Below are 17,632 nucleotides of genomic sequence, written 5' to 3'. Positions count from 1 at the left end.
TTTTCTCTAAAAATCTAAGTTATCTGCCTTCTTCTTTAGAAGTTTCTTGGCTCCTGTATTATGGAATTAAAACATTATTTTGGAAAAAATACGTATCTTTTTCATAGCTACTTCATGAAAAGTCTTCTTGAATGCAGTATTTTATAAATGTTTCATACAGAATCACAATATAAGACATCTCATTGGAATAAACAAAGGTTTGAAAAGGTTGAGAATAGTTGAAGTCCCACCCCATACACAGCTGTATGGTCAGTATATAGGGAGCCAGCTTTATGGTATTTTCATGAGTTACACTTCCTAACATCTCAAAGATACCATATTTGTGCTTCTAATTCTGCTATGTTGCCAAGCTTTCAAAAACTTTTCATGATATTGAAAATAAATATGAATACGTTGACAGTTTTCTTCCAGGCTGATAATTGTGCAAATTGAGTATTTACATGATGAGTTGACATCAGCTGCTTTGGGCGTGAGCCTTAACAGGTGAGGTTAGACACTTTAGAATCCATTTATGTTGTTTTCACAGCTGGTAGCTTTTAAAGCCTTAACATGAAGTGTATGACTAAGAAAACAATGCCTCTGTATGTGGCCAGGACACAATTCATTCTGCCCGTGAAAGAATAAGATTTGAAAGATTTTTTGAAATACCAGTGAAGTGGAATTGGTCATCAGTTTCTGGACCTGCCACGACTTCAATCTTCCTTTAAGACTCAAATTTTACAGCCAATGTCCAATGAACCTGGCTACCAGCTTGACCCAACTGAAAGCACACTGACATGAAGCGAACGTTATTTTAAGTGCATCAGCAGGAGGGTCATTACAGAAATTCCCGTTATTATTTTTCTAAGGCATAAGGTTTTTTGTTTGTTTTTTTCCTTGTTCTTTGATTGCAATGGAGGCTTTTTAAAAAAACAGTAATTATTTTGAAGGAAATACCCACTGGCTGTTCTCAGTTACTGTAGGTGAAATTAAGTGAGACCACAGTGATTTTACACATCCCAAACTATTTACACACTTCCTCTTTGTCTTCTTGGTAGAGTGCCCCAAGTCCCAAACAGAGAACACCTCCACTATTCAGTCAACATCAGTAGTAATCAAACCAGGCAAGAGGGGAAGATGAATGTATTGTGAAAGGGCCTTTCATTGCCTTTGCCAACTCAGGAACACACAGCCAAATTTCCAGAAATGGTCCATGGCCCTGCCCAACTGCCACATTGCTTAGGAACACAGCTTTCTGATGACTTTGGGGAAGAATGTGAAGTGTGATTTAATGCATTTTCTCAGCCACTCCATCCAAAGTTCTAACTGCATTAAATCTTCCATCTTTGTGCTTTCCAATTGGTATGGACGTTCTGGAAGAAAAGAAATATTTTGTAAGATGCAATGCTTATTTTACTTGCTTAGTGTCAATTAAGTTCCCATACAATTTATTATCAATTTACCCGAACCTCATGGAGGTGTCAAGAGCCTGTGCCAGTTTGGAAGTAGGGTTTGGGGAGAAAAGAAAGACGAGTTTGAGAAGCATTACATTCTAACTTCCCAAACAGATGGTTCTTGTGTTGGCCATTGTCCCAGAGAATCATCTTCTGGAATGTTCCAAGAGACAGACTGATTTAGTCTACTGCTTGCTCTAGGGAAGAAATTACAAAGGATCACAAGATATTTTCTCGTTCCCCTTGGTACTACTTACATTCCTTTTAACACACCACTGACTATGCAAACACAGAGAATTCCTTGTCATCTTTTAGGTCATCCAAGACCCATTACCCAGACTAATTTTTTTCCAGTGGTACCCCTCATAAAGTTTCTCTTTTCTCTCTTCCTCACATCAGAAGGTCAAACCTTCTTACTAGTCTGATCTCTACTTATTAGAAATTTAAGTACCATTGAAGTATTGCTATTGAGTGGTGTTAATGATTCATTGACTTAATCCTTTATAGATATATTTGGATTTAAAAATGGAAATCTGAAATCTTGGGAAAGCATTCCTTTCATCAAGAATATTTTTTTGTCATTGCTATTTTTTGCTGTAGCTTTTGTGTTTTTTGGTGACAGGATCTAATGTTGCTTAGTCTGGGGTTTGGACTCACTGTAGCAGCTGTTGGCCTCGTGCTTCTGATTCTCTTGCCTCGACCTCCAGACTGCTAGGAATCCCATATGCAAAATTATTAGTTTCAAAGGTGGACTATCGGGAATGATGTCATGGTAGGTTCTTAAAATCTTCAAACAAGGAGTTGTTCTAGATCTAAGTTCAGATGACAATTTCATGGAGTCATTTTTATACTTCCACTTTTCCATGGGTTCTGAGAATTGGACTTAGATCATCAAGTATGCATAAGAGGGTGTGAAATGCCTTTATCCTGACAATCTCACTGGTCCAGTCTTTAAATGGCTTATATGTTTCTGACAATATTCAGTATCATCTTCTTATTTATTCAGATGTTTGAGTCTTTTGCTCATCTAACATTTACTGTTTACATGACAGTCTGCCAAACACTATAATAGTTTAGTAGCTGAGAATGTATGACTGACTATATGCCTAGTGTTTTCAAGGTGGTACTGGAAGGAGAAGATACTAAACTATAAAGACACGGTTAAGTATCTTTTACCATTTTAACTTTACTGAGGTGTAATTCATATATAATAAATGCTCTCATTTTTAAATGTTCAAAATTGATGAAATTTGATAAACTTTTCCATCTGAGCAAACTCAACTACAATCATCTCCCAGAGTACTTCCACCATCTCAGAAAGATAGCAGGTATACCCACGCTGTGCTAATTCCCAGCCCTGGCAACCTTTGCTTTGCATTCTGCTTATAGTATTCTGTGTACATGGATTACACAGTGTACACTCTTCTATATCTGGCCTTCTCTACTCAGTAGCATGTTTTTGAGATTCATCTGTGTTTCATTTCAGGAATTTATTCCATTTTACTACTGAGTGGTACTTCACTGTAAGACTAGCACACAGTTTGTTTATCCACATACAAACTGTGGATCGACACTTGGATTGTCTCTAGGCTTAGACTATAATGAATCAAGCTGCTGTGAATTTTTTAAACCAGTCTTTATGTAGACATATGTTTCATTTCTCTTAGGAACAAATACTTAGGAGTGAAAATACTGCATTATGATAAATGCAAATTTAACTTGACAAAAATGACTTCAAAGTGACTGTGCCATTTTGTGTTCTTACAAGTACTTCGTGAAAGTTCTAGTTGCTCCAAATTTCTAAAGTAGTCAATCATTTAAATTTCAACCACGTTAGCAAACTGTACTGTTGTATAATTTAATTGTAATGTGTATTTCCCCAATGACTAGTAAAGACAATCATTTCTTCACAAGTTTAATAGTTGTTTAGGTTCCTTCACCGAAATCTGTGTTTTATACCAATTTTTGAAGCTTGTTTTCTTCTTCATACTGAGCTATGGTTTTCATATATTCTCGGCCCCAAGTCCTTTGTCGTATCATAATATAAATAATTTGTCCTAGTGTATGATTGACTTTCAATGTCTTCTAAAATCAAAAGTTCTTAGCCCTTGTGATTCATATTTTTTCTTTCAAGACTCATTTGGCAATATTCTATGATATTGTTGACTGTCTCTAAATCAAAAAGTTTTGCTTTATTATTCTCATGAGTTTTAGAATTATTTATTCCTAGGTCTGTTTCAAACAAAATTGTGTACATGGCATTAGCTGGCAAAGTTTCAATTTTGAAAATGGATGTCTGGGGCTGGTGAGGTGGCTCATCCACTAAAGTGCTTGCTACATAACTGAGAGCATCTGGATTTGGTCGTCAGTACTCACATAAACAGGTACACACAACAGTCTAGGTTTGTAACTTCTGCACAGGGGGTAGAGAGAAGAAAGTCCCTGGTCCTCATTGGCCAGTGTTACCAAAGAGTAAGCATCAGGATCTGTGCAGGACCCTGTTTCAAAAATATAATAGAGAGTGAAGAGTGAAGGAGAAAGCTCTCTGACACTAACCTCTGGTGTACGCACACGTGTGTATGTATACATACACACACACACACACGAACACATACACACATGTACAAACATGCATCTCCATACACAAACGGACATTTAATGCTTCTTCAGTGTTTTCTAGAAACTACTTTCTCATTGATAGACTTGACATTCTTGCTGAAAAACAATTGACTCCGTATATGTTGAATTTGTGACTTTTCACTCCTCTCTGTGAATATGTGATATCATTAATTACACGGTGCCTTGATTACTGTAGTTATAGAGTAGACTCTTGAGGTTTCTATCTTATGACTAAAAAAAAATTCTTCACAGTTTCCAGAATTAAGACTTCTGGAACTTTGAGTTTTAAAGGCCTGTGAATTAGTCTTGGGGGAGAGGTATATCCACTTTGAAAATTCTGAATCTTCTGATTCATGAACATAGTATATGTCCCTTTGACATTAGATTGTGTACAATTTCTTTCAGCATTTTTGTTTACATTCAGTTAAAGTTATCTGTGCTGTTGTCGTTTTCATTATAACAATTATTTTCTCTTGTCCTCTAGAAATACACTTTCACTGTGATAATGGACACATAACTGGTTGGAAAAGAAAGATAAAATCCTCAAATTTTAACTGCTTTTTGGATTGTGAAATTATCCACCAAATTGGGGAGAGATGTCCCAAATCTTTCCTGAGCTATATTTCTAGTTATTATTCAATTATCTTTTAAGCCAGGTATCAGTTGTAATTAAAATGGTATAAAAGCAAAAAGGAGGAGGGGGGATGGGATAGGGGATTTTTAGGGAGGGGGAAATGGGAGAGGGGATGACATCTGTATTGTAAATAAATAAAATATCCAATTTAAAAAAAGAAAAAAAAGATTCTGAGACACATAAATAATTTTGAACACAGTCATTGATTATTCGTTTCCGTCACCTCTCCTTTTTAATTATGCTTTTTTTCTTTTCCTTGTAGGGTAATTACATTTAGAATTTTCTCCTTTTACAACATGAACATGTAAAGTGATAAATTTCACCACCAAACACTGCTGTGGTAAGAAGCATGATGTATTTTCATCAGCATCAAAGTATTTTTTTTTTGAGACAGGGTTTCTCTATGTAGTCCTGGAGCTCACTCCGTAGCCCAGGTTGGCCTCAAACTCAGAAATCCGCCTGCCTCTGCCTTCCAAGTGCTGGGATTAAAGGCGTGCGCCACCACCGCCTGGCCCAAAGTATTTTTTTTTTAAAGTATTTTGGCATTTGATAAAATCATCACTTAAAACTATACTATTATATATTCTATAATTAATAACTTGTGTATTATAATGTATATTATTTAATTTCCAGTTATCCTTATTTCCTGTCTTTATTGCTTTCTTGTTTAATTCACTTGTGGAATAGAAATACTTGTAGTATTTTAATAATTTTAAATTTGTTGCAATTTGTTTATAGCCCAATATATTTATTAAAATAAAAGTTCAATGTGCACTTGAGAGTGATATGTAGTCTCAGGATTTATGTGGCATTATTCCTACAGTCAAATGGGTCAAAGTGATTGATAGATTAGTTCAGATCACCTACATAATAAGTGATTTTTCTGTCTTTCGAACTAAGAATTGCTGACAAAAGAGTGGTGATATCATCAGTAATATTTAGGTTTTTAAAATGTCTTTCTGTGCTCTTAAGGTTTTTTTTATGTTTTCTTTATTAACATAGAGGTTTAGGATTTATCATCTTGATGACTGTCTCATCATTATGAGATGATACTGTATTTCCTGAAAAGGGAGTAATTTATGATTCATTAAAGAAAGACTTTTGTAGATAATGATACAGACATCCTCTGTTGTTCATAATGATGATTTCTTTAAAAAATATTACCTTTACTCTATTTTACAAATGAGGAAGGAGAAACACAGAGGTAAAGTAATTAACCCACACAGCTGGTAGTTACTGTTGTGGGTACTTAAATGGCCATCACCATGTTGAGTCCACACTTGGAGTCACAGTGTTATTTGGCTTTTCAGGATTACTTTGTTGTTTCTTTTTTGTAATTAATATTTTTCTGAAGTAATTTTACTCCTTCCCCTTTCTTTATTCAAAATCTCCCTTATACTCTTTCTTGATCTTTTCCAAATTCATGGTCTCTTTTAAAATTGTCATAAGACACACACACACACACACACACACACACATCTGTATGCTCATGCACATGCACACACATGCACATGGGGAAGACTATTTCTCCTGCTCTCTGCATTTTTTAGTCATCTTTAGTTCTTTCGCATGAACTTTTCCTTATCCACTTTAGTACGTCTATTGTTGTAGCCCTTGTTCAGCTCACACTTTAGGTAGTCATTTTGGCAAGAGTTACGGACGTATGTAGCTTCTGACACTGTCTGACAGAAATCTTCCTGTTCTTCTGCTTTGTGCAATCTTTGTACCCTCTCTTCCAAAATTATCCTTGTGCTTTGGGTACAAGAATTATATTGTAGAAATATGAGTTGGGACTTGCCTCTAGAACTCTGCATTTTGATTGGCTATTATTTTTTTTTAAATTGCATTTGTCTCTTTAAAGAGAAGTTTCCTTGGTAGGAGGTGGGGGATATGTTCTAGTATAAGTATGAAGACATATTTATAATGTCTTCAGGCATTATTCTGGTTTAGTAAAGTGGTAGTTATAGATTCTCCTCATGAAATCCTTTCATTAGCCCTTGATAGTTAGTTAGGTGTCCACTATAAGGCATGATTTCCTTCTTGTTGGTAGGGTCTTAAGTCCAGTTAGAGATCTATTTGTTACTGCCCAAGTATGGGTACCACTACTGCACCTTAATGATTATCATGTAATGCTCATTGTTGATGTGGTTTATAGGTGCTATAGTTGGGTAGGACTTTTGATTGCTTCTTTCCCTTGGAAGAATGCAAGGTACCTTCCATGAAAGCTCATTCTCAGAGAGAGGGTATTCAGGTCAGTTCCACCTCAGGGACCCCTGGGCTCTTCATCTGAAGTGCATGATGTCTTCAGCAATATAGAGTTATCTTTCACATCTGAGAGAAAAGCCAGAGCAATAGCAATAGAAATTAATCTTTTAGGAGACTCAGAAAATTTTGACCAAAAGCTTAAAACAGAGCTTCTCATAGCTGTTGGTGGGCTTTTTTTTAGATGGTCTTTGGATTTTGTAGGAAGCATTCTTAGCCAGATGGGACAATTTCATTTAAACTACTAACATACATTTATGGACTAAAAGTTTTGTGTTGTTTATTTGGTTTTTTTTTTTCAAGAAAAGGTTTCTCTGTGTAGCCTTGGCTGTCCTGGAACTCATTCTGTAGACCAGGCTGGCCACAGAACTCCGAGATCTGACTGCCTCTGCCTACTGAGTGCTAGAATTAAAGGCATGCACTAATTGGGTAGACTGATGGATTTTTTTTTAAAAATATGACCTCCTTTATACTTTTATTTTTCTATAGAAGTGTCTGTGTGTTTTAGTTTTGTCCACAGAACATGATTGAGTCTCTCAGTGACAATCTATGCTCTTCATTTAGAATGTTGAGATCATATTTAATGAAATTATCGGTGTTCTTGAGCTTAGATATGTCCTCTTGAGATTTATTTTCCATTTTTTGCATCTTTGCCATCTTTATTCTTCTCTTTCATTCTTTTAAATGAATGTAGCAATTTTTCATGTTCTATTTTGTCTTCACTATTGGCCTATATCCTTTACATATAACAACATTACTCAATGTTGGCCAAATAATATTTTTCTTTTCTTTTCAGTTTGTAGGTTACATGAGGTCTATTATATCTTTTGTTTCTTCAAATAACATTTTAAAATGTAAAAATAAAGTTTCTTCTCTTGTAGAACTCAGCAAAAGCACAATACAGGACAAATATGGAGTATAGCCCACATCTGACCAAGCACTATAGAAATATTTTTGCATTGATCTTTTATGATATAGGCACATTTCACATCTAGTGAGAGGGACTCACCACAGAAGTAGGACATAATGTTCGTTTTCCACCTTGGCATTGTTTTGTCATGGATTTTTCTCCTCACCAGTTTTTTGCAATATTGTTTTTAAACCACTGTCTTTTAAAATATAATTTAAAGTCAAGAAGAGTATCTTTCATATTTACTCAAATATATGTCATGTGAAATGTGTTTCTCTGAGCAATCACCTAGCATGTGTTTTCTTTTAGCTTGCCTAGACATTTAGTAATTTTTAAACATCTCTCTTGTGTTAGTCTCTTTTGTGTGAATTCTCTTAGCTTCCTGTGAATCTTTGCAGTGTTCTTTTAACCTAGAAATATTCACTCAATCTAGAATTGTATGTTGAGTTTTGACACTTTATGATGCTTTGTTGACTTTGGCTGTGCTCTTGATGAGAAATCTGCAGCAAATCTTATGTTTGTTGTACTTTATGTAGACCATGAGTCAGTTCCTTTGGTCCTTTAAGTTTTTTTTTTAAGTCTATCACAATTAAATTATGATTTTCCTGGCTGTGGCTTTCTTTCGAATACATTTCATCAAATTTAGGTATTTTGGTTATTGTTTTTTCATGAATCTTACTTTGTACATCCCTTATTCTCCTTCCTTTCTTTGACTATAAATATACACATTATACATTAAGCTCCTTAGTATCATCTACAGGTGATGTAAGTCCAAATAGTTTTTGAGACTTCAATTGAATATATTTTTATGCTAATATATTTAGGTCACTGATTTTGGCTCTTCTTGAGGCTTTAATTCACTAGTAATCCTATTACTTACTTTTCCATTTTCAATGTTTTGCTCAGATCTAGAAATTACATTGGTTCTTTTAAAATTATTCTACTTAATGACACATTCATTATGTTTATGTTTTTCTTTAGATCATAAAGCATGCTTGCTAATTTTCATCTTTGCTCTAATTTTCTTTTGCCTGTGATTAGATATTCATCACTTTGCTGTGAAGTCAACACTGTTTTTATGTTTTTTTTTGTTTTGTTTTTTACTTTTCCTTAAAGAACGTTAAACTATATTTTTCCATGAAGTATTATTTTATGGTCCTCTTGTTTGGTTTGGTCTTTTTTTTTAAAGTTTTGTTAGACTATGTTTAAAATAGCCTTTACCTCTGATTTCATGATGCAGCAAGACCTTGGCCATGGATAGTTAATAGTTGCACACCCAAAAACCTGACTGAGCTTTGGGAATTGTACTGCTCACAGTTCTTGGTCTCTTGATCTACTCTAGCTGACATAGTTTCATCCAATACAAAGGCAGATCAGTAGTGACCTGAGGTTCAGCCTATGCCTCTTAGTGGCTCCTAGGTAGGTGGGAGATGATTTTTCTAAATAATTCCCTCTTCGCTAGTGCCCTGTCCCAAGAAATTATTTAGTCTTCTTTCTCTTTGGCAGAGAGATTCTTTCTCTAGAAAGCTAGAGAACAAGCCCTTCCCTCTCCACTACCCACTGGACAGTGGAGCTTTCTGCTGTCCAGCAGCTGAAAATGTTTTTATGCCACATTTTGTCTAGTGTTTTAATTATCCGGTTGGTTGTGCTGGAACTCAAGTCCCTGATAATTCACTGCTTTCTAGATGAAAATGAAGCTGCCTTTCCTGGGTAGCAAAGAATCATAGGGCAGCTTGTTTAATGAATGAAACCATAAATATTCATTGGTAACACACGAAGACATAGAAATTTTGAATGAATTTGACCAAAATCACTCCGACTCTTGAATGGCTATGCATGCAAAGTAAGGACCACTTGGTGGGCAGTGTTCTTTGTGTAGTTCTGAGTAGGTTTACGAAAACACAAAGAAGGTATAAAACTAAAGTATATCTGTTTGGGAATAAATTAGAAAATTATTTATAAAAGGGCAGAGGGATTTTTGAGCGAAGTCTAGAGGAATAGAAAATGCAAAGAATTAAAGGAGACAGTTCATATGTGGAAGACATGAATGGCTACAGCATGAAATAAGTTGATCTGTATGCTTGTAGCATACATAGGAAGATCCCTGCCTTTACCTTAGTAATAAGTTAAATCACAATCCAGAACCCCCTTCCCCCAATCCCACCAAAAAAGATTTAAGAGTTATGTATTTCAGTAGGTGGGGCACAAATATTGTGTGGGAAATTCGTTAGCAAGAAGCATGGCTGGACACAAATGATGTCTTTCAATTACAGACCCTTGCTAAGGTTGTAAAGTTATTTTTCTTTAATAATGGAACAGAAGAGAATAGAATAAAGAATACCATTGTACATATTTCCAGAGTAGTTTTTAAAAGTTTTATTTTACCAACTTACACTTGATTTTAATTATATATGTCTATAGTAAGTCATCATCTAAATATATTTCTTCAAAATGTTAGGAAAAATGTTTTAAAGCCATCGTGTTAGCAGACTATTAAAATTGTTCAGTTGAAAAATTATGTAGTTTAGTCAAAGTATTTAAAATGGAAAAAGTTCAGATGATAATGAAAAGACAAAAGCCGTAGCATTGAGAGCTCATTGAATTCTGTGGCTTGAGAGTAACAGAATGGTAATTTTAATTCTTTAAGACAATGTTCATATTGTGATCCTGGGGACTGAGCCGAGAGACTTGAACATGCTAGACATGTGCTCAACCATTTAGTTACAACTTAACAGTGTGGAATCTTTGAGTTTTTCACACATAGTAGAGTGTTTAATCAAAGATTATTTACATGCCATATGAGGAATAATAAGTTTCTCCAGGCCATAACACGTGAGACAAATACCAAGAAAAAAAAAACAGAAGGAATAATTAGAAAAGAATCTAAAACATTAAAAAAAAATCAGTCCGACAGCAATCCTGATTTAGGGATGGACAATTATCTGACGTAGAGTAAAAGAGCAGGATAATCCAGCAGCACATATACCACGTTGGGAAAGAAACCAAATGAAACCAGACATTTTCTTCCTAATACATTATTTTATTTTTTGTCTTAAGGGAAAAAAAGATTTGATGATGAAGTAAAGCCCATTGGATGATTTTGACAAAATATAGAAATATAGAAGATGGACAGAACTGTACATTATATGTAGTGCATGGGACCTTAAGCCCTTGATGACATTTATCTTCACTTGTGTGAAGAGATTTAATAAAGTAATTTATTAGGTCCCTTCTCACTCATAAAAAGAAATGTCGTAAAAGACATATTCCTTCATATATTCTCCATGTATTGAGTATTAATCCTTATATTACTGACACAGTATGGTGTGCTAAATTTTCCATGCTTCTGTTTTAGAGCAAAACAAATGTAGATGCTAAGGAAATCTTAAATTTGGGGGGCAGAAGAATTTTAAGATTGATAGATGCTCTCAAGTTTCCCAATTTGGACTGCATATTAATTTTCAGAAAAGAACTGACCTTGGAAAATGAGCTGAACATCATTTCAGCTGTTTAAATTATGACACCAAATAAGATATCCAGTCAGTGACAGAGGTAACATTTTACAGGGAAGGAGTCTGCTTCTTGGTCTTTACTCTCCCTTAGATGGGAAAGACAGTCAATGGTGTGATGTAAACCTCTCTGCTCTCAGAAAAGCAGGTCGATTCCTAGTTTATTTTGTGTAAGACAGGAGAACCATCACTCAATCGAGCACTTTACTTAGATGACAAGTATTCATGGTGTTCATGTCTATGTTATAAGTAAAAGATAAACATATATTATATATATTATACAAATATTACCCCAAAGATAAATAGGAAGACAAAAGATTTAAGGATCTGCTAATTACAGATCACTTTATTTTAGTCAATGATAATGATGCCAAGTAAACTTTAAACACTGAAGTTCTGGGCCATTTTTGTTAGGTGTTTTTGTTGCACCTAACATATTCACCTTTGCCTTTCCTGCTTATCTGCACTAGAGAACGGAACTGTCATATTCAATAAATTTTCAAGTATATCTTCTGATGTTTGAGACTGGAGCAAAATGATGTACTATGGAGCAAATATGAACTGATTTCAGAAATTGACACAAATTCCTACAATTGACACAAAGTGACAGTTCTCTTCACAGGGAAGCTGCTGACACTGGATTGGATTTTCGTCCTTGAAGCAGACTTCTTTTCTGCAGCTTGGGTAAAAGGGAAGGGGTTCCAGGAAAATAGACAGATGATGTGGTTTCATTAACTGTTATAGTAATGGACCTATGTAAACCACAGATTTCTTGGTCAAAGTCCTAAATGGAGACTTTCTTCTTGAAAAAAAGCTGGAGATGCATCTAGCAATGGCAGATACAGAGTCTGAAAGTCTGATCCAGTTGTACCTGGTTAAACAGAAGTCTTGCAAGAGTAAAGGTTGTGCTTTCCTTGGGAGTGTTCACTTTCACCTCTGTAGCAAGAAGACTTGTGTTTGATAGAATTCACAGGGCGATTAGCAGAAGCAGTATGGCCAGCTTTCTGTTCTCCGGTGGGAGCTGGTATGTATGTTTGTAGAATAATCACAGGCAATGTCTAGTAGTTCATTGAGAACACCATGAAATGAATGCACACGCTTTTTAAGTTTTGTGTCTGCTTTTAATACTTTTGGAAATTTCTAAAAGGTTCACAAGTATATGAAAATAAAAACTTAAGTTTTCCATTTTGAGTACAATTGTTGATAAAATTACACCTTTAAATATGTTAATAGACATAAATAAAATTTCCCAAATGGCTAAAGTATATTTTATAAAGTAAGAGGCAAATTAATTATACATCAGTTACCAGTTAGTAAAAAGCAAGGGAGACACCAAATAAACTCTAACACAAAAGAATTAGAAGATGAGAATGGAAAGAATATAAGCTTTGATGTGATTAACACGTCATTTCAATTTGTAGACAGAAACAAGACTGATGTGTAACAATTCCCCTAGACTAAGATGAGTGGGTAAATCGGAAAACAGGTCAGAGCTATGTCAGCAAAGAGAGCCAAGTGGAGAGCAATGGCAGTTTAGCAAATGTGCATGGAATTGAACAGGAGAGTGATTTACAATTTACCAAATGCCCTTTAAAACATATAAGAGCCACGGCTGCATATGTGGGTGTGTGTAGTAACACAGCAATGGGATAAATGTAAAAGAGTTAAATTTGTAGATATTAAAGCAAATTCATGTTTCTTTGTGTGCTTTGGAAGTGGAGCTGGTCGCTTTCACTCGCGAAAACTATTGGAAGAGAAGATACCAAGCAGAAGAAATAGTTTTTGAAATGTATCAATTAGCAGAGATGGAAAGATTTCTGTTGATATACTTAAAGGAGAGTGTAGGACCCAGCAGAACCTTCTGCGAAAGAGGAAGTTGTCAGAGCTGTTGTTCGATAGTTTTTTTGTTGTTTGTTTTTTTATTCACAACAGTTCGATATTACATCTGAAAGTTCATCATGTAGAACGAACGTTTGGCATAAACAAGCCACACACCAGATTCTGAGATAGACGAGAACAATCACCGCTTTGGATGAGTAGTAAAGTTGCCAGGAGAGGCTTTTGCAAATCATCAGAAGAGGTAGTACTTTTGATGTCACCTGGCTTCAGCACCACTGGGCTTCCCAAGAAGCAGTAAATTAGTTTGTTGTTACTTAAAGCACAATTTTGCTTATCTAATTTAAAAGGCTGGATAAGTAAGATCTTAGAACTTACTCCACAAGCCAATGGGTTGAGATAAATATGTGCGGTGGGTCAGCGAGGTGAAGTTGTATGCTTTCAAGTCAGTGATTTTAATTGGATTCCTGGGACCCACATGTTAGGAGGTAAGAACTGCTTACTAGAAATTGTCCTCCAACACACAAACACACACACACACACACACACACGCACACAGGCACACATGCACACACATGAGTACATACACACACATATATGCACCTGTGGACTACATAAATAAGTAAGTAAATGCAATATATTTTAAACAAATATTTGATGCTTTTGCAGATCTAGAAAATGTTGCTAAAGATTGAAACATGAGCCGAGACAAAGGCAACAGGACAGTAGGCGGGAAACACTCTCTTTTTAGGGAAACTCTGAAACTGCAATAGTGTGGCCGCCTCCCACCGTGGTAGCAGAGCAGAACACAGAGTCTGGGAGTCCTATAAATAGGTGTGGGCAATCTGTACAGACTCTCCAGTCTCTGGTTTTTCCTCACAGCTTCAGAGTTGCTTAGAGCAGCATGCTAGACGAGAGTACAAGAATACGCCAAGAGAAATTACTGCCAGCCAGAGTGACTTTGACTCGTGAGCAAGTGTTGAAGGGGAGAACTAGCCAGCCTCAGAGATGGACACTGAACACAAAAACGGCAAGCCCCAGGGCCCTGATTCTAGACCTAGTATCATATCTAAGTCTCTGGCAGCTCACGTTGTCCCAACCCCCCACCCCCCATGGTAGAAGAAGAGACAGGAAAAAAAATGGGTAGGCAGAGAAATAATTTTTCCTAATACTCTAGAGCCCAAGTTTCACGTGGAAGAACATAAATTGGCAACTTCTCTGCATCAGGGGATATGGGGACTTGAGAGCAAAATTAATTTCAGTTAGGCAAGAATAAAGATCATTTCTTAGAGCCTTTAGTTGTAGATATGGAAAATACTCCACATAAAGCAGACATGACAAAAGCCAAAAAGGAAAAACTGGGAGATTGCAAAGTTGATACGGGAAATGGATAACATTGAATTTGTATGTTTTTGAAAAATTCGTTAAAGTGCCCATAGAGCATTCATGCATATTCAACAAATACCTGAACACAAATAGGTCAAGAATAGACAGAACAAGGGACCTCCTGTGACAATTTACAAAGTGTAAAGCCTTAACATGAATCTCATATCAAGAGTACCTGTGGGGGCAGACAGAGTCTTCTCAAACTACAAAGATGTGGTCATTAGCACATGCTGATGCTGACACACCAATAAAATTCAGAACCTGGAAACTACAAAAGAAATCACATATACACATACACATATGCATACACATATACATTCTCTATCTATCTATCTATCTATCTATCTATCTATCTATCTATCTATCCATCTATCTATCTCTCTATTACATTTTGTATATATTACTGTTGTTTTTTGACTTGGTGAGAGGGCAAAGATGGTCGTATAATGTGAATAGACTTTTAGAGAAAATGTTAATCACTACCTATACCTAAAGAAACTTCCAGAACAAGACACGTAAATGATTCTTTTGTAATAATATTGAGGACAAGTGTTTTTGTTTGTTTATTTTGTTGTTGTTGTTTTGTTGAGATAGGATCTCCCATAGCCCAGTCTGGTCTGGAACTTGCTGTATAGTAGAGTGACTTCTGATCCTCCTGCCTCTACTTCTTGTGTGTTGAGATTACTAACTCACTCCATCCACCAGCTTTATGCAGTGCTGGGAATTTAACCCAGGGCTTCATGAGTGTTTGGCAAATACTCTTGACTGAACTGCATCTCCAGCCCCATTTTTCTCCCCCCCCCCTTTTTTTTAAGTTTTGATGATTGAACATTGGGCCTCACAGATGTTAGGCCAGTTCTTGCCCATGATCATTTAGAATGGTAGGGAAGGGTTGCACCTGGATCCTCAGATTCCCAGTCAGAGCATCTTTATGCAACTCTGGCTGATTTTTTATTTAATTCAATTGTGGTTATTGTTATATGATGTTGATTACCCATACTTAACACTTCACAGAAGGGATTTGAAACTTTCACCTTCCTCATATTTACCTTAATATTCAAGATGCAGATTTTAAGTAAGGTTAAGTTAGATAAGCCAGTGAACTCATGGTGGACTCTCATTACTTACAAGTATTTTGTTTTATCCAGACAAGAACTGTTTTGATCTTTAAATATACCATGTTTATCTTTCCTAAATAGGAATAAATAGGATAAAGAATATAGCTAGGATTATTCATTGTTTGGACTGATGGTATCTGTAATATATAGAATAGAGATAACACAATTTGTACTTTAATAGATTTGTAAAATTTTCTATAGAAAACAATAAAGATTGAAATATCAAGGACCAAACATCAAGTCGATACAATATGGTTTCACTAGGGAGACAGCACATTTGGTATAGTACCTGCTCTGCAAGCATGAGAACCTGGGTTTGGACCATCAGCATCCATATTAAAAAAAACCCAGTCTGGAAACATCATCCATAATTTTCATGCCAAGGAGACAGGAACAGAAAGATTCCTATGCTTCCTTGGCCAGTCAGTGTAATTGAGTGGATGAGCCCCATATGCAGTGACAGACCTTGTTTCAAAGAATAAGGTGAGGAGCTGTTGATGAAGAAACTGGTACCAACCTTAGGATTCCACACACACACACACATGCACAGTGCACTTGCACATTCAAATGCAGACTCATGTATCACACATGCATAAAAAGCAATTTTTAAAATTAAAATATTAAGTGGGGCTGGAGAGATGGCCCAGTGGTAAGAGCAGGTTGATCTTCCAGAGAATCTGAGTCTGACTCCCAGCACCTACATCTTGCGGCTGTCTGGAACTGCAGCTCCAGAGGGATCAGATGGCCTTGGCCTGCCTCAGCAACTGTACTCAAGTGAACATACTACACAGACTTGAAGACATATACATAGTTAGAAAAACAAAAATTCAAGTATTTAAGATGTAAATACTTATGAACAGATGACTAATTTACTCAAACAATATAGAATTTGTTAATAGTTATTTTATTTGGAAGACAGTAAAGTTTCTCTTAAAAATAGGTAATATCATACTTATGAAAAATAGTTAAATTTCTACGATAAATTCACAAATAATATTGTTAATTATTTCTTAGTGTCTACTAATGTATTTTGATTTAAATATTCTTTGACTTTACAGTTAGATCTAAAATATTTTTTACCATCAATTTAGTGCATAATTTTATTTGACTTTGTATCTATATCTGTTTATATCTTTGTGTCTATACCTGTATTATTACCTTGATTTGATTAGTGTATTTTATGTGTATAATATTTTTTTATTGGATGTTTTATTTACATTTCATATGTTGTCCCCTTACCCCATCCCCCACCCACCCAGGAACCCCCTATTCCCTCACTCCTCCTCCTTCGTCTCTGAGGATGTAACCCTTACCTACCCCCCACTCCACCTCTCCACCCTCAAAATTCCCACCCCCTGGGGCATCAAGCCTTCATGAGGTCAAGGATCTCTTCTTCCACCTATGCCCAGCAGGGCCCTCTGCTCTTACTTACACAGCTGAAGCCATGGATCCCTCCCTAAGTGCTCCCAGGCTGGTGGTTTAGACCCTGGGAGCTGTGGTTGTTGGTATTGTTGCTCTCCTCATGGGGCCACAAACCCTTTCAGCTCCAATGGCCTTCACTCTAACTCCTCCATTGGGAACAGCATGATCAGGTCAATGGCTATCTGTGAGCATCTGCCTCTGTATATATCAGACTCTTGCAGACTTCTGAGGAGACATCCATATCAGGCTCTTATCAGCATGCACTTCCTGTCTTCCACATCAGCATCTACCTTTGGTGACTGCACATGGGATGGATACTCAGGTAGAATGGTCTTCAGACGGCCCCTCCTTCAGTTTCTGTCCCTCACTTTGCCTCCATATTTGCTCCCTTGAGTATTTTGTTGCTCCTTCTAAAAAGGACCGAATCACCCCCACTTGGTCTTCCTTCTTCATGAGCTACATGTGGCCTGTGAGTTGCATCTTGGGCATTTCAAGGTTCTGGG

At 36.2% G+C, this 17,632-nt stretch overlaps 1 pseudogene; it reads right to left on the bottom strand.

Moving 5' to 3' along the window:
* Nucleotides 1–509: 509 nt before the first annotated feature.
* Nucleotides 510–1,453, bottom strand: LOC114622702 (annotated as a pseudogene).
* Nucleotides 1,454–17,632: the final 16,179 nt, after the last annotated feature.

The sequence above is a fragment of the Grammomys surdaster genome, unplaced genomic scaffold (assembly GCF_004785775.1).
Source record: "Grammomys surdaster isolate TR1022 unplaced genomic scaffold, NIH_TR_1.0 191, whole genome shotgun sequence".
Taxonomy (NCBI): domain Eukaryota; kingdom Metazoa; phylum Chordata; class Mammalia; order Rodentia; family Muridae; genus Grammomys; species Grammomys surdaster.
Note: the sequence above shows the minus strand (reverse complement) of the source record. Positions and strands in the feature narration are given on the sequence as shown.